At 35.5% G+C, this 25,404-nt stretch overlaps 1 protein-coding gene across 1 annotated transcript in view; it reads right to left on the bottom strand.

Annotated features, from left to right (window-relative positions):
• The window catches only part of CDH12 (cadherin 12), a 1,016,740-nt gene that overhangs the window by 161,085 nt on the left and 830,251 nt on the right, over positions 1-25,404 (bottom strand). The gene's annotated exons all lie outside the window — the stretch shown is intronic.

Genomic DNA, 25,404 nt, shown 5'->3' with positions numbered 1-25,404 from the left:
GAGTACTTAAGATATTATGGTAATCAACTGGCATGTGAATGGAGGAAATCACTTCAGCAAAGAAAATTAGAAGTATAGCCATAGAAGATTAAAAGGGCCTGGGAGAGAGTGACGTCAATAAGATGGCGGCATAGGAGTTTCCAGAGCTCATGGAAATTCTGAGAATTGTATGGTGATCTAGGTGCATAGCAGGGCAATATGATAGACTAGTATAACTCCCAAGGGTCAGGTCTTGAAGGCCTTATTATATAATGTGATAGGGGAAAAAAACGGGAAGCTCATTAAGCAGGAAAAGAGTGGTTCAAAATTTGACAAGATAGTAACTTCAGTTATTGCTAACTACACTTTTCCTCTAATTATAATTTTTCTCTCTGACTCTCTTTTTACAAGTCCCTTTTCAAGATCCTAGAAAGCAGAATTTTCTTTTCTTTCTTTTCTCTAGTTCTTCTCTTCATCTACCAGGATTAAAATGGGAACAATTGAGTGAGTAAAAATTCTTAGAAAAATTCAGGGCTATTCTGAAATACTTACCCAACTGAAAACACATACACACTTTAATATAGCTATTACAATTTAAGGTACATATGGAAACATTTTTATTCTTTTATAGCCATAAAGATATATTTTGAAAAAGGTCACTGAAACACTCTAGTAATGAAACCTGGAAACAACTTAATTAGATATGGATAAATAAATTACAGTGTATCATTGTTCTAGAAAATATTCAGCCTTCTAAAAATTGAATTAGCTGTGTATGTACTGACAGCGAAAAAATATTGTGTAAATAATATGCATACCTTGATAAGAATTTTACTAAAATGCTGAAATATATATATGTATATATATATATAGTTGACATATCTTCTGTGCAAACATACAATCATATAAAAGTACAGAGTACATGAAGAGTAAGACAAATGAGCTGCACTTTGAATTTTATATATTCTGAATGTTTGAATCTCCTCAACCATATATGATACTCATATTTTTTAAATGCCAATAGGTTAATAAATTTAAATATTTGATTAGGGCTTCATAGAACATTTGGCAAAAATACATATTTTGGTTAAATTTCCACCTATAAGGCGAACCATAAGAGACTATGTACTCTGAAAAACAACCTGAGGGTTTTGAAGGGTCGGGGTGGGAGGTTGGGGCAACCTGAGGGTTTTGAAGGGTCAGGGGTGGGAGGTTGGGGGAACAGGTGGTGGGTAATGGGGAGGGCACGTTTTGCATGGAGCACTGGGTGTTGTGCAAAAAGAATGAATACTGTTACACTGAAAAAATAAATAAAATGAAAAAAAAAATTTCCACCTATAGCAGAGTCACAATTAAATCTAACATGATTTTTTTCCAATTTCTTTCATTCAATGATATACTTGCCTCATTAAAAATAAAGCATTTTGCGTTCTTCATAATAGAAAATTAGTTTCTGGTTACTAGGAATTATTTTAGTAATAATCACAAGTAATGCATATGCATCTCAATTACTAAAATGTACAAAGAAGGGGGTTGTATAAAAATATGAAATAATGGTTGTTCATGGAGAGTCATATTTAAGATAAAATGGGGGAAATGAAAGTATGCATTGTTTTTTTTTTAACTTGAAAAACTGAATACCTATTCAAATATTAATTATAAGTACTTATGAAATTTGTTTCTACTTCGGATATCCTTTGCCAGTTTTACCTAATGAATCCACATTTCTCCTTTTTCTGTAATCATTAATAACATCTGAGAAAAAGCTACTGAAAAAATGATTTCATTATATACTCTTGCTAAATAAAAATATAGAAAGCGTCATAGATAGCTATGATTTATTAAAAATCAAGTCTCAAATTCCAAATCAGGCCAAATTTCCTCAAGATTTTGTATATCATCCTGGAGGGATTATGAGCTTGCTTTTGCTTAATATGTATTAATTTTTTTTCAATTATTTTTGAGAAAAAATAAAACCTTTACAATTTACGTTTATTGGACATAAATGTGAAAATACTACATTTTTCCATATACAAAAAACTCTTGTCAAGTTTATTTCACTTAACTTGTGAAGTTCACAACTATTTTACAAAATAGTTGAGTTATAAAACCTGCCATCACCCCCCAACACACACATACACACACACACACACCTGAGAATAAATAAGCTATAGGAAACCAGTCAGTTAAATTCTATATTCTATAGAATTCTATAGAACATATATCTTATATATATTCTATATATATTCTATATTCTATTCTATCTATTCTTCAATTAAATCTATTATTCTTTTGAAAGTGATTTTTGTAAATGTCTGTCTTCTTGTCTGTCTCTCTCCCTCTATGTCTCTGACTCCCTCTTAATCTCTCTCTTACTTCTTTATACTCATTTAAAAAAATCATCTGAGACTATAATATTAACTTTCAGAATTGGCTGTAAATGGTCCATAAACCTGTGTTTATATTTGAAATAATCTAACATGTTCATGAGAGAGTCACAGACTCCCCAGTTATGAATTTTCCCTTCACTTCAAAAGGGACTAAAGTTCTGAAATGAACTTGTAGTACACCTATTTTATTATTCACTGCTGCCTGCAAGCTAGCTCCAGGTTATTTTAGTTACCAGAAGATGCACTAATTTGCAATGTCTTTCTATGACTATTTGTAGGTAAAAATCTGCAGGCAGCTGACTCCAGCCAAAGGCAAGCTTTAGGATAGCAACATAATCCCTAAGAGAAAAATGTGAAAAAAACCTAACTATCTAAACATCAAAAAGAAATGCACCTTGCTTGACAATTTTGGAACAAAATACTGGTTTCTGAGAGTGTTCAACATTTGTGAAAAGACAGAAATTAAGATAATGAGTAATTTATATACCATGTACACTTACAATTTTTCATTGCATGGAAATTTATTTTTTTTCTTTAATTTTTGAGCCCAGAGGCTTCAAATTATGAATGATTTGTCAGTTTATGCTAAAAACAAACTTAAAAAATGGGAGTAATTGGGGTGCCTGGGTGGCTCAACTGGTTAAGCATGGGACTCTTTGTTTCAGCTCATGTCATGATGTCTGGGTCATGGGATCCAGCCCCACAGTGAACTCCATGCCCAGTGTGTATTCTGCTTGAGAGTCTCTTTCTGTCCCTCTGACTCTCCATCTGCTCATGCTTTCTCTCTTTCTCTTTCTCAAATAAATAAATAAAAATCTTAAAAAAAAAAGTGGGGGTTCCTGAATAGCTTAGTCAGTTGAGCATCCAACTCTTAATTCTGGCTCAGGTCACAATCTCAGGGTTGTGAAATTGAGCCCCATAATGGGCATGGAGCCTGCTTGATATTTTCTCTCCCTCTCCTTTTGCCTCTCCCTCCCACTCTTACCTCATCTTTAAAAAAAAAAAAAAAAAGTGATTAGTCATTCCCATGAAGAAACTGAAGGGTTCTTGGCTGGCTCAGTTGATAAAGCAAGACTCTTGATCTCTGGATTATGAGTGCAAGCCCCATGCTGGGTATGGAACCAAGAAGGAAAGAAAGAAAGAAAGAAAGAAAGAAAGAAAGAAAGAAAGAAAGAAAGAAAGACAGACAGACTCAACCATTCCACTAAATTAAACTTGAATTAGTAATTGTAATTGTGTACTTAGATATAGTGGAATTCTAAGAACTCTTAGGATAAAAACTTTTAGACTATATATTTGCAAACTTATTCATTTTCTCTGACTTCAAAGTAAGAGAGACAAGTGACAAGACATACAATGGAAAGAGAATTTGTAGAAATTGGAATCAAAATGTACATGTAACCATCCTCAAGTTTTACTATGGAGACTAGTGTAGCCAGTTGGATTTTCTAATTTAGCTTGTTTGTTGTTTAGGAGATTATTTTATTTTCAAGTATGGAAACAGAAGAGTATCTGTTGTGGTTGACAGAATAATGGCTTTGCAAGATGTCTACATTCTAATCCTTGGAACTGTTACTATGTTAACATGGCAAAAAGGACATTGCCAATGTAATTATTCAAAAATCTTGAGATAGAAAGATGAACCTGGGTTATCTGAGTAGGTTTAGAATAATTACAAGGATCTTTATATGAGTAAAAAAAAGTTACAGTTGTATATGGGATGGGTGACATGGAAGGAGAGGTTGGAGTGATGTAATTTCAGGACGGAGAAAAGAGCTATAAGGAAGTAACGCAGGTGGTGTTTTCTACGTGGTAGAAAAGGCATAGAAATGGATTCTCCTTGAGAGTCTCCAGAAGCAGTGCACGTGAGGGACCAAATGTATATTTTTATCACATTATCTCTATCTATAAACTTGTATCAATAGCTATGTCTGTATACATTCTGAGATATTTTAGAAGAATCTTTATAAGTTACCTAGTCCAACCTTATCTTCTTACAAAGGAGAAACTAAGTCACAGAGTTCTTTATATCAGGTGAGATTAGGAAAAAAATGTTACATCATTCTAAACATATTGATGTATTTTTCCTGACTGCCAGTTTACTGCTTCTTGGCAAAAGACCTTCTGGTTTATATCACGAGGAAATTGAACTGCATATTTCTGCTCTAATTCACTGTTTGAAATAGCCTTTGACTGAATGTTTTATACTGTGCTCAGCAGAATAAAGAAGGCCAATGACATAGAGTTCAAGAATTTGGAGGAACTGAGGGAATCAATGATTGTTACGCAATAAAGAACAATATATAAGTAGGTGGATTATATAATTTGTTGTTTAAACAGGGACAACTCTAACTTTTTAGAGTTAACAATGGTGCTATTAGTCACTATGTTGAGAACATAATGAGAATAGTATTGTGGGGCAAAACTGGAGGCATGTTACCCTCCATGTAAGCAGAGTTAACCCCTAAAGAAATTTAACAACTTGCCAGGCATTGTCCTAAATGCTTTGCTTGACATTCTGTTCTTGCTTTGTCAGGATCTCTCTATGAGCCCTCAGTTTTCCCATTTTAAAGATAAGAAAATTAAGACGCAGATGGGTGACACATCTAATTTTATATCTGAAGAATTTTTATATGCATAAATGTATTTGTATTTCAGTGTGAAACTGGAATCGAAGCCCTGCCCTGAAGTCCACATCAAGAACAAGTATGCAATAGTCTCTCTCATGTATTCCATGGCAATAAGCTGGCATGCATTATTTGCGCCATGAAATTAAGTACCATGGAAACCAAGAACTTTCAAGACTCTTCCCAAAGATCAGACCCAATTCTGGCCGAGCCTAGCACCCTCCCTACTCCTTGGAAGCAACAAGTGGTGTGATTCAATTCCCACTTCCCCCTCCCTTATGTCAGTGGACTGAATTAGGGAATTGAGTATATATATACCCAGTTGAAGGCAGCAGAGATGTGTGAGTCACTGCCCCACTTTCATCAGGAAGTTGCTAGTGGTGGAGGGGGCAGCTGAACTTCTACCCCATCAGTCTGCAGTGCAGCAGCATGAGTCAGCACCCACTTTTGGTAGAGTGACATTAGTAGGGTCCAAGAAAGCTGAACATGCATACTTTTTTTTTTTTAATGCTTTAAAAAAGGATTAAATAGAGGGATGCCTGGATGGCTGAGTCACTAGAACATGCAACTCTTGTAGCTGGGGTCCTGAGTTCAAGCCCCTCATTGGGGGTAGAGTTTATTTTAAAAAAAGAAAAAAAAAAGATTAAATAGAATCTAGAGTTCAATACATAATATCAAGAATATCTAGTACATCATAAAAAATCACTTGTTACACAAAGAACTAAGAACTTCACAATTTAAATAAGTAAAGACAGCCAACAGATTATCAACATCAAGATGAATCAGAGATTGGAATCATCTGACAAGCGTTTGAAAGCAGACGTAATAAAGAATATTTAAATTAGCAATTTTGTATTCTCTTAAAACAATAAAAGTAAAAATTTCCAACAATGATTTAGGGAAGTTTTGAGAAAAAATTGTACTAATAGAAATGATATAATCAGTGGGTGGGCACAATAGTAAAGTAGAAATAGAGGACAGAATCAATGAACTTGAAGACATACAAATATGATATATTTGGCCTGAACAACAAACAGATAATTGACTGGGGGGAAAAAAAAAGAATCTCAGGTACCTGTAGAACAGTAAAAAAAAAAAAAAAAGCCTATAGTCACAATCATCAGAGTTCCAGGAGAAGAGACAGAGAAGGGACTGAAGAAGCATTCAAAAATAATGACTGGAAACTTTCTAAATTTGAAGGGAGATATGAAAAATAAATACTCAAGAAACAAGTAAACCCAAATAAGATAAACCCAAAGAATCTATGCCAAGACTGATAATTATAAACTTCTGAAAGTAAAGAACAAATCAAAATCTTGAAAGCAGAAAAAGAAAAATGGCAAATTTCTTATAGGAGAACAATAATTTAAATGACAACAGATTTCTCATCTGAAACCACAAAGGCCAGAAGAAGTGGACAAGGTTTTTGAAGTACAGCAAAGAATGAATTAGAACTATGAATTCTGTATCCAATATTCATATCCTTCAGAGGTTAAAGGGAAGCAAAGAAATGGTGAGTTGAAGAAAAACTAAAAGAATCTGTAATACACTTAAAGAATGTTTAATGGATGTTCTCTAAGCAGAAAAAGGGTGATAAAAGAAGGAGGTTTGAAACTTCAAAAAATCCATCTAATTTAGATGAGATAAAATGAATATAATAAAGTAAAAATAGGGATAAATATGATATATGTCTTATGAACTTACAGATCATATTTAATAGTTGTAGTGAAAATAATTACACTATCTGATGAGTTCCTCATTGAATTTTGAGAAAATATTTAAGATAATTTTATTTTAGAAGTAGAAAGGGTATGGGGTGCCTGGGTGGCTCAGTCAGTTAAGCAACCAATTATTGGTTTCTGCTCCGGTCATTATCTCAGGATTTCTGGATGAAGCTCCATTTCAGACTCTGGGCTCAGTTTGGAGTCTGCTTGTCCCTCTCCCTCTGCTCCTTCCCCCACCTGCTCTCTCTTTCTCTCTCTCTCATAAATGAATAAAAAAATTAAAAAAAAATAAAGGTGAAAGTATAAATGGACCTACATGGTGATAAGTTTCCTACATTGCACTCAAAATGTTGTAACATCAATATTGATAGACTGTGATAATTTACACATGTATATTGTTTTAACTAAAGCAAATAAAAAAAAACTAAATAAAATCATATACTTAAAAACATTGAAATAAAGATGGTATCCCAAAGTGTTTATATATCCCATGGGAACGCAAAAAAAAAAAAAAAAAAAAAAAAAAAAAAAAAACCAGGGGAATGAGGAACTTAGTAAACCTAAACAGAAAGCAAATAATAAATGGCAGACTTAGGTCACAACATATCAATAGTTAAGTTAAATGAAAATGGTCGAAATAAACTAACAAAAAGACAGAGGTTGACAGAGTGGATGCAAACAAACAAAAACAAAAAAACACAAAGCTAACAGTGTGCTATCTGCATGAAACTAAACTTCAAATAAAATGAAAATAAAAAGATAAAGATAATACAGGCAAATACTAATTTAAAACATGCAGGTAAGGCTATATTAATATCAAATCACAATATTTTTTAAAATTAAAAGGTAAAATTTTGTTCCTAAGTATTTTAGAATTCATTGTCCATCACAAAAATAACATTGTTATATGATAAAAGAAGTATCTTTAGGTTTTGACATAGCCACAAATTTTTTTAGAGTGTTAATGTTTTATAAACATAATCTACTATCTTCTTTCTGAAATGACTTCATAAATTCTACAAGTCTTTTGAAAGTGAGGGCATCTCCATCCTTCAAGATGGCCACAATGTTCAGACTCTTTTCTTTTTACTGACATCTAACACTTAAAAATACCTATTTGGAACTCATAATTTATAGAGCTAAACTTAGTGCTTTCTTTTAAAAGCAAAGGCTTAAGACAAACATTTTCTGTGAATAGAAAGGAGGATCACCTGTAATAAACTCCCTGACCAGCACCTACAGTATGAACCAAATTCCATTACCTCTCCTTCTGATTTGGGGGTTATTTTTTGGTTCAAACAAAAAGTAACATTTTTATTTTTGCCAGTAAAGGATATTGGTTACTCACCTTTATAGGGCTTAACATTTTTACACAGTATTTTTATACATTATTTACTGATCTGTTGGTTGATTGATTGACTTTCTTATTTTTATTGTCTTTTCTATCATCTATCTATCATCTACCTACTACCTATTATTTGTTAGAATTTATATACAGTAAAATAAATAGACCTTAAGTGTTCAATTTATTGAGTGTTCACACATGTACACATTCATTTAAACAATATCTGAAAAAATGTGGAGACCATCACTTCCTCTTAGATTTTAATCTTATTCAATTTATACAATTTCAGAGCCTAGAATACATCGTCCTTTTTCACAAATGTCCCATATAAATATGATTAAGATGTTTCCAGGCAAGTCTGTGTGTAATGTTCTATGAACGAAAATTAGATTGCATTGTTTGTTAGTGTTGAAATCTTCAATTTTTTCTGTATTAATTATTGAAATTTGAGTGTTAAAATATTTGATTATAAGTAAACATTCTTCTATTTCTCCATTTAGTTCTGTCGGCTTTTACTCCATGGATTTTGAAGGTCTGTTATTAGGTGTATATACATTTATGAACAATTTATCCTTCTCATATCTCATTTTATTTCTCATAATTCATCTCATTTTGAACATCTTGTTTTTAATTCATCTTGTTTTGAATATTTTGTGTGGTGTTACAAAGCTACATCAGCTTTCTTATGCTTAATGTCTTCATGGTACATCCTCCTTTCCTTTCCTTTCCTTTTAACCTATTTTTATCTAAATATTGAATTGTGTTCATAGGAGAAAGCACTTAGTTTGATCTTCTCTTTTATGTTGTCCACAAATTACTGTCTCTTAACTTCAGTGTGTTGTGGGTTGAATTGTTTACTTCCAAAAGTACATGTTGGCGTTCTAACCCTCAATACTTTAGGATATGACCTTATTTGGAGAAAAGATCTTCCACAGAGGAAACTGAGTTAAAACAAGATTATTAGGATCCCAATTTCATATGACTCGGTGTCCTTCTAAAAAGGAAAAATTTGGATGCAAATACACATGTGAACATGAAGACAGCTGCCTATAAGCCAAGGAGAAAAGTCTACAACAGATTCTGCCTCACAGCCCACCAAAGAAACAGTGATTTTAGGCTTCTAGTCTCTAAAAACAGGAAAAAATAATTTTCTGTTGTTTAATCTACTGAGTTTGTGGTAATTTGTTACAGTAACTTCAACACACTGATACAAGTCTTTACTGCATTTACATTTATTTCATTGAGTGGCTGTGTTTAAGTCTACCATGTTATCTGTTTACTGTTTGAGGCATTTATTTTTTTGTTTATTTGTTTATTTACTTACTTACTTATCATGGTTGTTACTCCTGTCCTTTTCTTCCTTTTGCAGCCTTATCATCAGTTAAATGGATATTTTAAATTATTCTCTAGTTTGTTTTAGCCTTTGTGTGCACCTTGTTATTTGGTTGAAATTCTTGGATCTTTATATTGTAATTTTTAAAGATTTTTGTTTATTTATTTGACAGAGAGATCACAAGTAGGCAGAGAGAGAGAGAAGCAGGCTCCCTGCTGAGCAGAGACCCTGATGCGAGGCTCAATCCCAGGACCCTGAGATCATGACCTGAGCGGAAGGCAGAGGCTTAACCCACTGAGCCACCCAGGCACCCCTATATTGTAATTCTTAAAAAAAAATAGGAAGCATTGGCAATTCCTTATTCAATTATATTGCTTCTACCCCATGCTGTCTCTTATCTTTCTTTGACTCCAATATTATAGATGTTTGATGGCTTGATGTCATCTCACGTTAGTCTCTTATTTATCTCAGTCATTTTCCCCTTTGATTTGAGATTGGATAATTTCACAGACTCTGATTTCAATGTCATTTGTTCTTTTTCCAACAGCTTCAATCTCATATTAAGCCTTGTCTGTGAGTTATTGTATATATTGTACTTGCTACTTCTGGAATGTCCATTTTTGATAATTTATTCTTAGTGTTTTTCTATCTTCATGACAGTATTTTCCTTTAGTCTCAAAATATATTTGTAATAGATATCTATTAATTTCAACACCTGAGTCATCATGATGTCTATGATTACTGACTTTTTTCTTTGAGTATTGATCAAATTTTCTTGCTTCTTTGAATAAATTCTACTTGCTTTTACTTCACGCTGGAAGTTTTAAATAATACACTGTAGAAAATCTGGATATTATATATTTTTTGTATTATTATTTTTTAATTAATTTATTTATTTTTTCAGCGTAACAGTATTCATTGTTTTTGCACAACACCCAGTGCTCCATGCAATACGTGCCCTCCCTATTACCCACCACCTGGTTCCCCCAACCTCCCATCCCCACCCCTTCAAAACCCTCAGGTTGTTTTTCAGAGTCCATAGTCTCTTATGGTTCGCCTCCCCTTCCAGTTTCCCTCAACTTCCTTCTCCTCTCCATCTCCCAATGTCCTCCATGTCATTTGTTATGCTCCACAAATAAGTGAAACCATATGATACTTGACTCTCTCTGCTTGACTTATTTCACTCAGCATAATCACTTCCAGTCCCGTCCATGTTGCTACAAAAGTTGGGTATTCATCCTTTCTTTTTTTTTTTTTTTTAATAAACATATAATGTATTTTTATCCCCAGGGGTACAGGTCTGTGAATCACCAGGTTTACACACTTCACAGCACTCACGATAGCACATATCAGAATGGCTAAAATTAAGAAGTCAGGAAATGACAGATGCAGGCGAGGATGTGGAGAAAGGGGAACCCTCCTACACTGTTGGTGGGAATGCAAGCTGGTGCAACCACTCTGGAAAACAGCATGGAGGTTCCTCAAAATGTTGAAAATAGAACTACCCTATGACCCAGCAATTGCACTACTGGGTATTTACCCTAAAGATACAAACATAGTGATCTGAAGGGGCACTGTTTATAGCAGTTTATATGCTTATATGTTATAAACATATAATAACATATATAAACATATATAAACATATGTTATATGTTTATATGCTGTTTATAGCAGCAATGTCTATGTACTATGTAGCCATCAAAAGAAATGAAATCTTGCCATTTGCGACGACGTGGATGGAACTAGAGGGTATCATGCTTAGTGAAATAAGTCAATTGGATATTATCTTTTTATAAAGTATCTTAACATAATCCTTTTGAGGGCAGTTAAATTACTGGCAGATACTTTTGAATTTGTCAGGCCTACTGGAAGTCTTTGTTAGGAAAAGTCTCTTTCTTGTTCTTAGACATAGGGCAGAGCCTTTATTGAAGCAAAGGGCCTGACTCCTAATGCATGGCCTTTCTGGTGCCTCATGTAAGTGTCTGAGATGTTCAATGTTCTCTCCCCTGTGGCTAGTCTGTAACTTCAGCATCTCCCTGTCTTGTGTTACCATTGAGATCTCAGCCCTGCAGCCCTACAGACACGGATTCTGTTCATGCATAAAGCAACCCTTGGTGAAAACCCATGCTAAAACCTTACTCTGGCTTTTGCAATGTTTCTCTGTGCCTCTCCTTACTTCCCTGCACAAAGTCCAGCCTCATCAGCAGGTCTCAAATCGCAGTCACTTAGCACCTGCAAGCTATAACCTCTATCTCTTGACTCATTATTCTTAGACTGCCCTTAGTGTCATGGTAGCATCCGTGCCCCTAATGAGAATCCAGCGAACTATGGATCCCATGTCACACCTTTCCTTCCCCTCCAGGTTGACAGGTTTGTACTTTTTGTCACATACATAAAAACTGTTGCCACGTGTATGCTGTCCAGTTCTATCATTGCTTATGATGAAAATTCAAGCCTAGTGCCAATAATTCTACCGAGGCCCAAACAAGAAGTCCCTCTGATATAATCTTTATACTTTGGAAATTCCTTACTTTTTGGTCTGCTGGAACATTTCCGTTTCCCATAGTTATATTTTATAAACATTACCTTCAGTTATTTCCATGGTGTTTTCAGAGCAGAGAAGAAATAAATGTGTGCAGTCCATTTTTGTGAATTTGAACTATAAGACACGACTTTCAACATCAAGTAGGCATAGTTTTGCATAGTATTTACTGACATTTTATACCTATCATACAGTATGACCTATGTTCTGAGACTCTATTCAAATGTTTTGAATGAATGGTATTTAATAAAATATATGTAAGTATTCATGAAAGGAGATGTTTCTAGAAATGTCTTTTTTACCTGATTCACTAGGAACAATTACGAGGATAAAGAAAGAAAAATAATGAGACTCTTACCCACCCCCTCCCAAATCTAAAACCCTGTAGAAAAATCTGCTGAGAGAAGGGAGGAGGAAATGATTTGCATTTATTGAAACCCTTCTAGGGTTTAGTTTTTTGAGTTTGTTGTTGATTTTTACAAATTGTATCTCTTTCAATCCTTATAAAAATACTTTTTTTTTAAAGATTTTATTTATTTACTTGGCAGACAGAGATCACAAGTAGGCAGAAAGGCAGGCAGAGAGAGGGGGAAGCAGGCTCCCTGATGAGCAGAGAGCCCGATGCGGGGCTCGATCCCAGGACCCTGAGATCATGACCCGAGCCAAAGGCTGAGGCCTAAACCACCAAGCCACCCAGGTGCCCCTATAAAAATACTTTTAGTGGCAAACGGTACCTTCCATTTAAGTTCTACTAAAAGGAGACACTTTTCTAAATATTCCCCCATACTTCATCAAGTTTGAATCCAGATCTTTGGTATTCCAAAGTCTATTTTGCTTTCCCATAATATTCTACCTTTCCAGAATTAAGACAGTTATTTGTCACCAGTGTTCAACAAACACTCCTTTAACCTTACTTTTTTCCATTGTACTTGTTCTGTATAAGGTACTTTCCCCCAAGCCACTCTCGGGAGAAGTAAATATACGCACCCGAGGAATAATCTTTAAAAGTCATCCTTCTTCTGGTATTCAAGAAATGAAATAATCTTATTATTGTAAGAAAATACTCAACATTGTAAACTCTAATAGCGCTCCCACATTTGAAAACTCTAAAACTGCTTCTGTTGTTAGTAATTAACATAGCAAGAGAGTGTTCTTGGTGATATGGAATAAGGATCTGTTATGGTTCAAGTGACACATAAATCATATTTTAAAAAATTACAAAAGAGAATTTCTATGCATTGTATTTAAGCAACTTTTTGTGCAAAGCTAAAGTCTACTAGAAAATGAATTCTTCATAATCCCATTTGTATTTCTGATTTTTAGAACTCCATATTAATTGAGTTTTATAGCAGATTATCTTTTTTCAAGAACTAGGGATAAGAAATATAGGTAGTAAAATAAACATGACTATTTAAAATCTAGAATATCCATTCGGAGTAGAAATAAAAATAACAAAAGAAAACCCAGTTTAAATAGCAAGTGAATATATTTGATAACAGAAATATAAACATAATCATAACATTATCTAATTATGGCCATTAGCTAAATAGGTACTTAATATCAGTTACAAAAAAATTACTTCTTTGAAGATGACAAATTCTTTCAGATGGTAATTATACTTTTTAAGAGATTTGGGAAAATGGAAGTGTGTTTTCTCCTTTTCTAGTGAAGTTTCTACTAAATTCTTGTGATAACAATGTTTTTAGTATAAATCATTTCACTGTCAAACAAAATATCCTTGATTAAACACATGGAAAAAGAGAAGAAAATGGCATGAAACAAATCCTCTCCATATTCAGGCTGCCACCAATTGCTTTCTTGTCTAATTTGAATTGTGCAGTAGCTAATCATATTTTGGCACTTTCTTGCCATCAAAGCATTTCATGAAATTATCCCATTACAATGTTTTTCTCAGAGGCAAAATTAACATAGATGACAGTTCAATTGACATGTTTCTTTTTCTTCTAGTACTGTTGCCAATTAAACAAATTGTACCATATTTTGATATTCGTTTTTGTTAATTATTTATAAAATTGTAACTTCTGATTTTTTTTTTTCTCAAGTTTCAGTTTCTCGGTCAAAACTGAAAATAGTAGCAATCTTGATATCACATGAACTTAACTTTCTGAGAAAGTGTCCTATAATACTTACCGGGTAGCAATCATTAAGACTGGTTGTTGGGTTTAAATTTGTTTCCAGTAATTTTCAGTTTTTTTCTTTTACCACTTATATCTCAGTAAGGCAAAGAACTTAATGAATCTGAGACATCAAATGTTTCCACCCAATCTAGAGGTTATTCTCTTTCTACCTTCCTAGTTTCAACCTTAAATTTTTCTTTTAATTAATGAACATAAGTGAGATATATATATATCTTCTTTATGTATATATACATTATATATATGTGTATATATATATATATATATATATATATAGTTACATAATTGAAAGAAGAATTACTTTGGCAGGGAAATGAAAAATACAGTATCATGGGCCTTTATACTTTAAGACAGTGCTGAAACACTTGTAATCAAGTCAAACCATTCCCTTCAGCTCAGACTAAATGGGAGTCTATGTTAGTGTGGGACTTGCTTCCACTCCTCATTTTACCTCTGGTCCCATCCATCTGTCCATCCATCCTTCCTTCCTTCCTTCCCACCCTTCCTCCCTCCTTCCTACCTTCTTTCCTTCTTTTTATTTTTATTTCTTCTTGAGGAGATATTTCTAAAGTGAACACTCCTCTTTCTCATACATTTATTTAAAATAGGGACCTTATCTTATATTCCTCTGATACTCAATCCACTTTTCCATGGCTCAACAAACTTCTGTAAGGGACCAGAGAGTAAATATTTTAGTCTTCGCAGGTCATACGGTTTTTTTGCCAGGACCGCCCCTGTAGTGTGAAACGGCACAGACAATAGACATGTGAATCAGCTGATATGCCAGCCATGGCCCATAGGACAGAGTTCGCGGTCCCTGCACTAGATCTCTGGAATGGAACTTCCTGAGGGCAGGAGTTGTGTCTGCTTTCTCACGGTTCTAACCCCAGTACCTAAAACTGGTACATACACGGTATTCCACTGACATTCAAATCTGTCGTACATATACCTAGAATAACACATTTGGCAAAATACAATTTTATATGATTGGAAAACACTTGGCCCCCATAGAAATAAAAGCTTTACTGCGTAATCATTTGGCTTGATGATGAGTTGCTAGGCTTGGAGTGACAGAGCGGATTCATGTTTTCAATGGACTCAGGTGCCACACTTCATTTTCACTGGGAATGTGGTTCAAGTAAACAAATCTGCTGAGCGAACTCCTGGATAGACATTCATACAGGGACATGTTCTGCACTGTCTGAATTTCATGCGGTTGTCACACTGAGTTATTTCCAGACAGAGATTTCAAGTCCTTCCTCATGTTTGGGTTAAAGATCTCATTCACTTACTCATCCTGCCATTTTGCCTGTCTCAGGGGCTGTTTCCTCCATGGGGTATTTTCACCTTGATCAGTGGGCGCAATCTGCCAGTGTCTGGTTGCTTGAAGTTAGTTCCCTAAATACTGAGCTTAGATCCTGCCCATATTCATACCTCCATGCACTGCACAGTGGAAAGCAGAAACAAACACGGTTTTGGAAGATGTAGTTGACTTCGATGTGGAATCCCCAGCACAAGCAATTGAACCTCCAGGAACTCCTAAGGCTAGCGCGGTTTTATATAGGCACAACTGTGCTCTCATGATCACTTATCATAAAGCAAGAGACAATTGGGCCAAGCTTCCCTCTTGCTTGCTTTTGTGCACTATATATATATATATATATATATATATATATATATATATACACACACACACACAATACATAGAATAGAGCAAATAAGAAAAAAAAAAACAGTCTTGCAGCTGGAAGGCAACTTTAAAGAAAAATGATGTTCATAGCTATCCTGCCAGTAGCTGGCAAAGCAATTTTTATAAAACATATTTAATGTTTACAACCACTTGGAGGCTGGGGAAAGAGTAATACTTTAAAAATATGTTTAATGTTTTGAACCACTCAGTGGCCAAGCAGCAGCTCCTGCTAACATATATTTAATGCTTAGAGTCATTCGGTGGTTAGGAGAAAAAGGAACTTCTTGTTAATTTTTAACATTTATCGCTGATCAGTGGCTGCTAAAGCAAGTATCAATGCAGCCTGGTTTATGTTTAGGGAGTCACCGCGCTCCTACTAAAACAATTCATACACTTCTCTCAAGGCCACACAAAAACTGTCAATAGCATTATCTTTGCGATTGTACCGCTAATAAAAACAGAGGAATCTAGCGGAGGAATAAAATGCTCCCTGAACACACAGTCATAACAGCCTATGGTCCTGAAAACAGCTCTGGCTCGCAGTGCGCTGTGGACCCTTTGCTGCCAACACGGGGCTTGGCAGGGGGCGGGGGGGGGGCGCGGATGCAGATCCAAGGGTCTCCTCAGTCTCATCGGAGGTGTTAAAGCGACTCAGCAGATTGGAAAGCGAAAGTGCAAACTGATAATTGGTGTTTCTTACAAATCAACAGCTTGTCACCACAAATTAAGACAGAAGAGTCCTCTGCACCGAAGAAAATGTAAATTGGGATACAAAGACTATGAAGTTTTTTTTTTTTTTTCCCAAGAGACTAGGTGTAGCCTGGAGGAAAAACAATAGTAAATATTGAGCTCCCCCGTGAGAGGGAGGGACTACATGGGAAAAAAGGAGAAGGATCATCAGCTAGGACCCCTACAAGGGAGGCATTCTCCTACCAGTTTCCTGAGAATGATCATCAAATTATTAACAGGATCCGTCCCCATTTATTGATCGCATTTATCCAGGCACTGGGGTAAGTGTTCCACATAAATTTTCTCTTTTACTGCTTGCAGTAACTCTGGGAATTAGGTATTTTTATTCCTCATTTGCAGGTAATGAAGCCAAAGCACAATGACGACAAATAACCTAGGCAAATACTCACAACTAAGAAGCAGTAGAGCACAGATTTGGACTCAAGTGTTTTATATATATATATTATTATATATATATAATATATATATAATAATATATATATATAAAACACTTGAGTCCAAATATATATATATAAATATATATATAATAAATATATATATAAATATATAAAACACTTGAGTCCAAATACATATATATAAATATATATATATATTTATATATATATGAATACATAAGCTACTTCCCAAGGTGGAAAAGAAATTTCAAAACAAATATTTTGGCAAAAAAATGGCCTTATTAATAACTTCCTAGGTCATCTTTGGCTTCTCATATGAGAATTTGGACTCACTTCAATAAATTATGAACGGAATTCAAGTCAAATGAAGGACTGCTGATTTAAACAGTTAATGCATATGCAAAATACAAGCCAGAGATAGTCACTTCTAAAAACAAGTTAAGTTCCTTTAAGAATCAGAGAGAGCCCCTGCTCTTTGCTTATCTTCTGGAATCATTCAGTCCCAAAAGCCTAGCTAAGGCGGGCAAAGGTAGGTTTTTGTGCTATCAAGGTTATAGGGGAGGAGGAGTAGAGCTGGAAGAGAATAGAACAAGATATCGAAGCTCAAGCAGAGTGAGAAAGGGGTCCACACTGAGTTCAGGTGGCATGAGGAAGGCATGTTACATATGGGAAATACAGCCTAGTGTGGAGATTCAGAGTCCCAGTGAGGCGCACAAAACCTCTACAGTGGGATAGAGAAGATCATGGAAACAGCAGATGTTCAAAGTTGTGAGTGGAGTTCTCCCGGCCTCTGTAAGGTGTCTGGAGGCTGAGTGGCAGTGAAAGATTGGTACATACAGGGGGTTTGAGCAAATAAAAAAATACATTAAGGAGAACAACAGCCAGATTTCTTACTCTTGGAAAAGAATTATAAATTATAAAAGGGTTTAAAAAAAAACTAGAATAATTAGAGTAGGAGGTATCGGTGTGAAATCAAGGTTTTTGGTCTATTTAGAATGATACAGAAATAGGGGCACCTGGGTGACTCAGTCGGTTAGGCGTCTGCCTTTGACTCAGGTCATGATCCTGGGGCCATGGGATCAAGCCCCACATCAGACTTCTTGCTCATCGAAGAGTCTGCTTCTCCTTTGGCCCCTCTCCCACTTGTGCTCTTTCTCTCTTTCTCTCAGATAAATAAATACAAATCTTTTTAAAAAAGAATGGCACAGAAATAAATATTTTATATATATACACACACATATATATATATAAATATTACACACACGCACGCACACACACACACAAATATATTCTTTAGCTGTGCCCACTGAGAGGGCCTAGGAGCAATGATTTTCCAGTAGCAAAGGATACACATAGCAACTAGATTTGGGCTTCTAAATATTATTCTCTATGAGGGTGGGGAGAGAGCTCCTTGGAGAAATAGTTTCTCCCAGAGCTGGGGAAGGAAAAATGCAAGACACTCCCAAATATATTTTGGGGCCAGAAAGTAAGGGGATATTCAAATAATTAAGAGGTAATGTTGAAGTGACAAAAAATCAGCTTAAAGTGTCTTTACTTATATTTTACATTTCAGACTAAAACTGAAATAATTTCAATATTAAAATCAATAATGGTGCTAACACATTAGAACCAACTGGATACAGTAAGAAACCCTGAGACTACACTGACACAAACTAATAGATCATTTGAAAGTGTGATGAGGACCAGGTTATGTCTCTAGTTTCAAAATACCTTTTGACAAGAAAATATACCTTTTGACAAAATAGGTAATGATTACAAAAAGATACAGAGGAACTTCAAATTAGTGGAATCATTGTCTAAGGTAGACAACCTCTAAGATGGACCTCAGTTATGCCTGCTTCCAACACACATTCATACCTTTGGCTAATTTCCCTGGAGAATAAAAAGGGTGTGTCAATCTGATCCTAACAAATAAAATATAGTAGAAGGGACAGGATGTCAATTCCAAGACAACAACCACATGACTGGGCTTGGAATTACACCTCCGCCCACACACATGGGGGAATCTTCAAATGAAACCACAATTTTTATTGCCAGCTTGACTAAATCCACAAGAGACTTGAATGCAAAGACACCCAGCTAAGCTAAGCCCAAATTCACGACCCAGATAAATCAAGAGATAATACATACTTGCAGTCTTAAGCCTCTAAATCCTGTAGTAATCTGTTGTATTTAGTAGATAATAGCGATTTCGGACCTGGTAGCGGGGTTCTACTATAACAAATGCCTAAAAGGCGGTAATGGTTTTGCAGTCAGCCAGCGTGGGCTTTGAGGAGAATGTCAGTATAAAATGCATTGAACACTCTTTATTGCATGTTGGACTTGGAAGGTGCTGCCTGTGAGGACTTGCAGGAAAATGAGAACATCTTATTGGAAATGAGAAGATCGCTGTTAGGCAGGAAAATGAGAACATCTTATTGGAAATGAGAAGATCGCTGTTAGGCTGGGGCAGAACATTTAGCAAAACTGTTGCCAGCATGTATTTGAACAGTAGAAAAGGATCCAGGGACTTTTGAACAAAAAGGATCCAGGTCTCGTCGGTTTTAAAGATTCCTAGTCTTCCCAGACGGCAAATGATGCTAAAATTAAGAAATGGTTTCTAGGCCAAAATCAAATGCAGGGCACCTGGGAAAGCATGGTCAAAAGATAAAGCCATGGTGGTGACAGTAAAAATCTTTGTTAAGATCTTAGAAAGATCAAGGATGGTTCATTGGCTTCCTGTCTAGTCAGAAATTTCTCTCTTAAGAGATAAATGGGTAAGTATGACTCAAAGATCCTTTCTAGCAAACAATAAGGGTTCTAATTCATGGAAAGGCTTTGCCACTCAGGCACCTCTGTAGGGCCCAAGGTAGAGAGGATTTATCTTGAAGGGATTTTTTTGTCTAATTCAGTGAACCCCCAAAAGATTCATGGGATAGCCATACTACTGACAAAATAAAGAGTTCTATATGTAGAAACATCAAAAGTGTGAACTGAAGAGAGTCAGAGATTGTACAGTGAAAATGGGCCTTTGAACCCTTTGAATTCTACTGGGAGGAAGACGACCAAGAGAGCTGCTTAGAGGCGAGTACGTGCTGCATTGCATAAAAAATGAAGGATAACTCAGAAGGCAGAACCAAGAGCCCAGGCAGTATAACTGAGACCCAAGGAAAAATATTCTCAGGACTTGAACCTAATCAAAGGGCCTTTCATATTTACCAGCTAGATTTCAGGAAAGTGATGGACCAGTAACTCCTTTATTTAGTGCATTTTCTCTCCTTTTGCTGTTTTTTGTTTGTTTGTTCATTTGCTTTTGTGTGTGTGTGTGTGTGTTTTTAAACAGAAATGTCTTCAGAAGTTTGCTCATCCCCATCTCTCACCACTGTGTGTTAGGTGTCGGGGTGGGGGTAAGTAACTGGTTTTTTAGCAACACGAGTCTGCAGATCAAAAGGAGATAAATCTAATGAATCTCATTTGCTCTTGCACTTGATTTATATGATTAGTTTCTGGACTTTGGACTCATGCAATGAGGGAAAAAAATTTGGGTTCCTAGAAAGGGGCTGAGTATATATTGCATGACAGAGCAACATTGGCAGAGCAACATGAATTGCTGGGGTCCAGGGGGTAAACTGCGGTAGAAGGCTTCCATGATCTTAGCTACCTTGTATTCATTGTCTTGGGTAATCCCATTTCCTGAGTATGGGGTGGACTTCTAGCAATTGGAATATGGCAGAAAGGAGAGGATATCATTTTAAATATTGGTTATAAATACAGACTATGGCTTTGGTCAGAGACGTTCTTCTCTCCAGTTGTCTCTTAGATAACTATCCCTGGGCCTAGGCAGCTGCCAGGCTGCAGGGTAGCCCTGTTGAAAGGTCTATGTAGCAAAAGACCGGAGTCTACACATCACCACAGGAGTAAGCTTGGAAGCAAACTCCTACCTCCTCCCAACTAAGCCTTTAGATCAGACCATCGCCCCGGCTATTGGTATAACCTCTTGGGAGACCTTGAGCCAAAGGTACCCACCTAAGCCACTCCTGGGCATCCATGATCCTATAGGATAATAAATGTTTGTTGTGTTACACTGCTAGGCTATGGCTAATATAGCATGAAGCAACAGATTAACTAATGCACAACATTGGTCAAGTAATAAAAATTAAAACTATTAGTAATGGGACAAATCAAAACCCTGTTCTACCTGATAACATACAACAAGGATACAACAAGATTGCAGCATCATATCTGTGATGTACCCCCCTAAGAAAAAAAGCCTATCCTGGAGTTAGGAACATTAGGCAAACCCAGCATGAGGGATATTCTAAATAATAACTGGCCAAGAATCCTCAAACCTGCCACAAAATCAAGAAAAAGGAAGGAATTGCTCCTGATTAAAGAGAACTAAAGAGATATGGCATTTGAATGCACCATGTTATTTTGACCTGGAAAATTGTATTATATAAGATATTATTGAAACATCTGATGAAACAGGAATGGGGCCTAAAAGTTAGATCCCAGTAATGCACTAATGTTAATTTCCTGATTTTAATCATCACACTTCAAGTATATGTAGAGAATGCCTTTATTTGCAGAAAAGAGCTAACTTTCTGTCTCCAGCTTCCTGGCAAAACTTCTGCTTCTTGGGCCCAGACGAGACCAATGCGACTCTTCCTACTGTATCTCTCAAGCTGGTCTGTGTGGCCGTTGAGTGGCTCATCCAGTAAGCTAATCTCTCTGCTTTGCACTTTCTTCATCTGTCTCCCTCTGGCACTTCCGTGAAAGCAAGGAAGTTTGGAAATTTATGTAAGTTTCTAAAATGTAATAATGGTGTAATAATAAATTAATGTTAGGTATAGGCATCATTTTCACTATTTCCTTTGTGGAGGTGAACTATTTAAGTATGACCACATAGAAAATAGTCTCTGTTGAAAAACCTTCAAAGAAACTCACCAAAAATTATATGTTAGCACGTTTCCCCAAACTTCATGTAAAAAACAGAGTTCACGAAAAAAAAAAAAGGGGGGTATATGTTAATTTTTTTAATAAGCCGGCAGTGTAATTCTCTTCAGGTCTATCTTCTTTTATTTATACTTACACTATTTTTTTTTCCTAAGTCAGTGAATAAGAGATACCAAGTCCTCAGATTTTGTTTTAAACAGGGTCCCCCACCCTCAGGTTTATAATAATAAAATAATAATAATAATTAAATAAATAATAATAAATAAATAATAATAAAATAAAATATGTATTTCAAGATATTAACCAGCTCATCTAACATTGCAAACTAAATTTAAGGCCCAAAGACATATTAGAAGCCAGCCACTAAAGAGTATAACTGGTTGTAATTAACTGTGTTCTCAAGAGGCTGGAAGTCATACCTACATTCTGAAATTAGAGTTCAGTTTTCATATAAAAGTGAAAATCAGATAGTAAACAACACTGCATAAAATTATTGTAGTGGCTAAATAATAAAAAATAAAATTAATAATAATAAAATAATAATTAATAATAATAATAATAAAAATCTTGAGTTGGATCACCTGGCTCCTAACGATTGCTCAGGAAATGGTAGGTCTTACCACAGAAATTATGATTCATAGCATTTATAAAGTATGTCATAGAGACCTGTTGATGAGTAACCCAATCAGCTGCTTCAAATTGACTTAGCTCAGCCAGAAGAAGATAATACAAGTATGAATAAGGGTTTAAAGATGTTACACCTGTCAGCTCCCTAGGAGAAGTTACTGAAACGGAAGTCATGCCCATGCTTTAACCACCGGTAATAAAGAAGGCACGTTACTGTAAGTCATTGTTACTGTAGTGCTCTTAAAGAATTAAGACCACATTCATAACGTCCAAATTTGTCTCCGAGGAGAAAGTCTGAGTTGGGAAATATCTGGATCATTAAGTAATTTCCTCGGGTCAGAGTAAAAGCACTTTATCTGTGAATATTACTTCCACGGCATATTAGATGCGGCACAAGATAGTAACAAAGTGACCTTTCTCTTAAACAACTCATAGATTACTAGAATTTTCTTCAACTTTCTGGAACAAAATATATTCCATAGTCTAGTAAGTCTTAAATGTTGATTTTCCTCAGAACTCTCTACCCATCTTGCTCAACACCATTCCCCAAATTAATATCCTTTGTTGAGTTTCACTTTAGTTCATTTCCATTCCATGTTTAATTGTTTATCACATTTTCAGACACAGGATCTATTATTGCTAACTTAATATTTGCCTAAGAGTTTTTATGTCCCAATATTTCTTTTTTTTTCTACTTCTTCTTTTTTTTTTTTTTTGTATTACAAAGTAAGCTATTTTACTCCATGTATTTGTGAATTGGTGGCTTCTTCTCCAACATTGTCAATAACAACACTGTCAATTATTGGGAAGGGAAGTTATTTCCTAGAGATCCCTCAAACACAGATACATAAAACTGACAGTGAGATTTGCTGTGCTATAGCTGTGTCATCTACCACACCATGGAGACCTCCATCTGGTCTTGACCCAAAGTAATTTTGATATTCCAAAGAAAATGACACCGAGGCAGGAAGTGCTTAGAAGGAATGCAGGAAAAGAAAGTAGAGAGAGTAGGACTAGGAGTAATCCTTGGATCAATTGACTTAAGCAGGAACCATTTCCATACGGTAAGAAGGGTGCGCTTGGGAATGGAGCTCAGGAGCTCTAGAAGCAGGACTATGATGCCCGCATGGGTGCACAGTAGTTTTTCATTAGCTTTAGATTGGTCATGGAAAAGCAAAAACAACAAAAGCCACAAGACTAACTGGGTCTCCTGTGCTTTGGGTTCTGTCTAGAAGCAGGGTTTACGGGGAATGGCAAAGGTATTACAGGGTAGGTATTTAATTCCTAATGTTTAATTCATAAGTGATGTTTATACTTTTTAGTATACATTTGAAAAAAAGAATATTATGTAAATGTAGTCCAATAACAACTAGGTGAACCCACAGCATGCAATGTGGTATCACATTCAAAAGAAATACTCCTCTATTATTATTAAAAAAAAAAAAAAAAGAAGGGAGGGTATGTTGAAAATCAGCTTAAGTATTTACTGGAGTCTCCTGAGTAACTGGTGAGAAATTCCAGTAATATCCGATGTGCAAAACATTTAAAGAACTCATTCTTCCCTGGATCTTTCTGATATCTCAGCACAGTATGGCAAGTTATGTCTCATCTCAATATTGCAAAAGCTGGGATCACTTTGTTTTCTCACTTTCCTAGCCTGATTTTCCAGATTTATTTCCCTCTTCAGGAGCTAGCTGTGAACTCCTTTATATAAGGGTTCAGAGTCTGCAGTCCTTCCCTTTATCCAAACTGGCACAACCAAAGACGTAATCATTTATCTAATAAGACAGAATTTTCTAATAATGTAGAGGGGTGGATGTGTTTGCTTTAAGGATGTTATTTCTGTAATAGTCACTGAGGATCATAAATTCATGTAAATATTGCAATTTACATGAAGTAAGCCCAGGGTTAAACCATTTAGGTACAAAGAGCATTGTCTTCTTAAAAGCCTTACTTTTTCTCAAAACAGTACCTTCATTTTTCTCTTCCAGTAAATTAAAAGGCACAATTAAAAAACTAGCTCTTCCCATTTTCAGGGCTACTTTTTTATAAGATACACTTCTACCCAATTGTACTTCTAAATCTCTAGCAACCAGCACCATGTAAGGGGAAAAAAAAAAATTCAAAAAATGTATCAAGAACTGAGTAACAGATTTTCAGCCCTGTGTCTGTACACTAATGTTTAAAATCTGTGTAAATGACTTTGAGCTGCTTTCTCAGATTGCGGAGAGAATATGATCTTTGAATACCTAGTAAGATCATAGATACAATCTCAAGTGAATTTGCGGTGAATCCATGTGACCATTCTTAAAGCCACTAACCTGCTTCTGCCCTTGGTTTAGTTTATGCATGTCTGGGTTGGTTGTAGGGCCAGCAGAAGCCCTCTGAGGAATGCCAGACAGGAAAATTAGCAACGGCTCATGATAGGAGTTTCAAGTTGTAACCTCAGAGTGATGGGTAGCTTTATCTTACAAATGTGCTAGATACCAGAAATTACTTTGAAATAGAATGAGGGTTAGCAGTGGTGACTTAGGAATAAAAATTATTTAAAATTGTCATTAAAACTGTCATCCTAATTCATTGACCCCACAATACATATCATAGAACTTTAAAATTTAGGTTGTAATGAAGTGCGAATTCTTTATTAAGAATGGCAGTGATACTATAGCTAACTGTAAATTTATTCTAATAATGTGTTCACAATAATATTTGCTTCCTATTTTGTTGGCTTAACTACTAAGGGTTACTTGTAATAAAAAGGAAAATGATATCATCCTTCTGGAATCTGTATCTGTAGCTACAAAGGATACAACTCACTCCGTTCTGGATCACTTTCACACATAAGTAATACGTGTTTTGGTTGATTTACTTTGAGCCAAGAATTACTACA

Source organism: Meles meles, chromosome 3 (assembly GCF_922984935.1).
Source record: "Meles meles chromosome 3, mMelMel3.1 paternal haplotype, whole genome shotgun sequence".
Lineage (NCBI taxonomy): Eukaryota > Metazoa > Chordata > Mammalia > Carnivora > Mustelidae > Meles > Meles meles.
The sequence above is the reverse complement of the archived record's forward strand: the minus strand, read 5'-3'. Positions and strand labels throughout refer to the sequence as shown.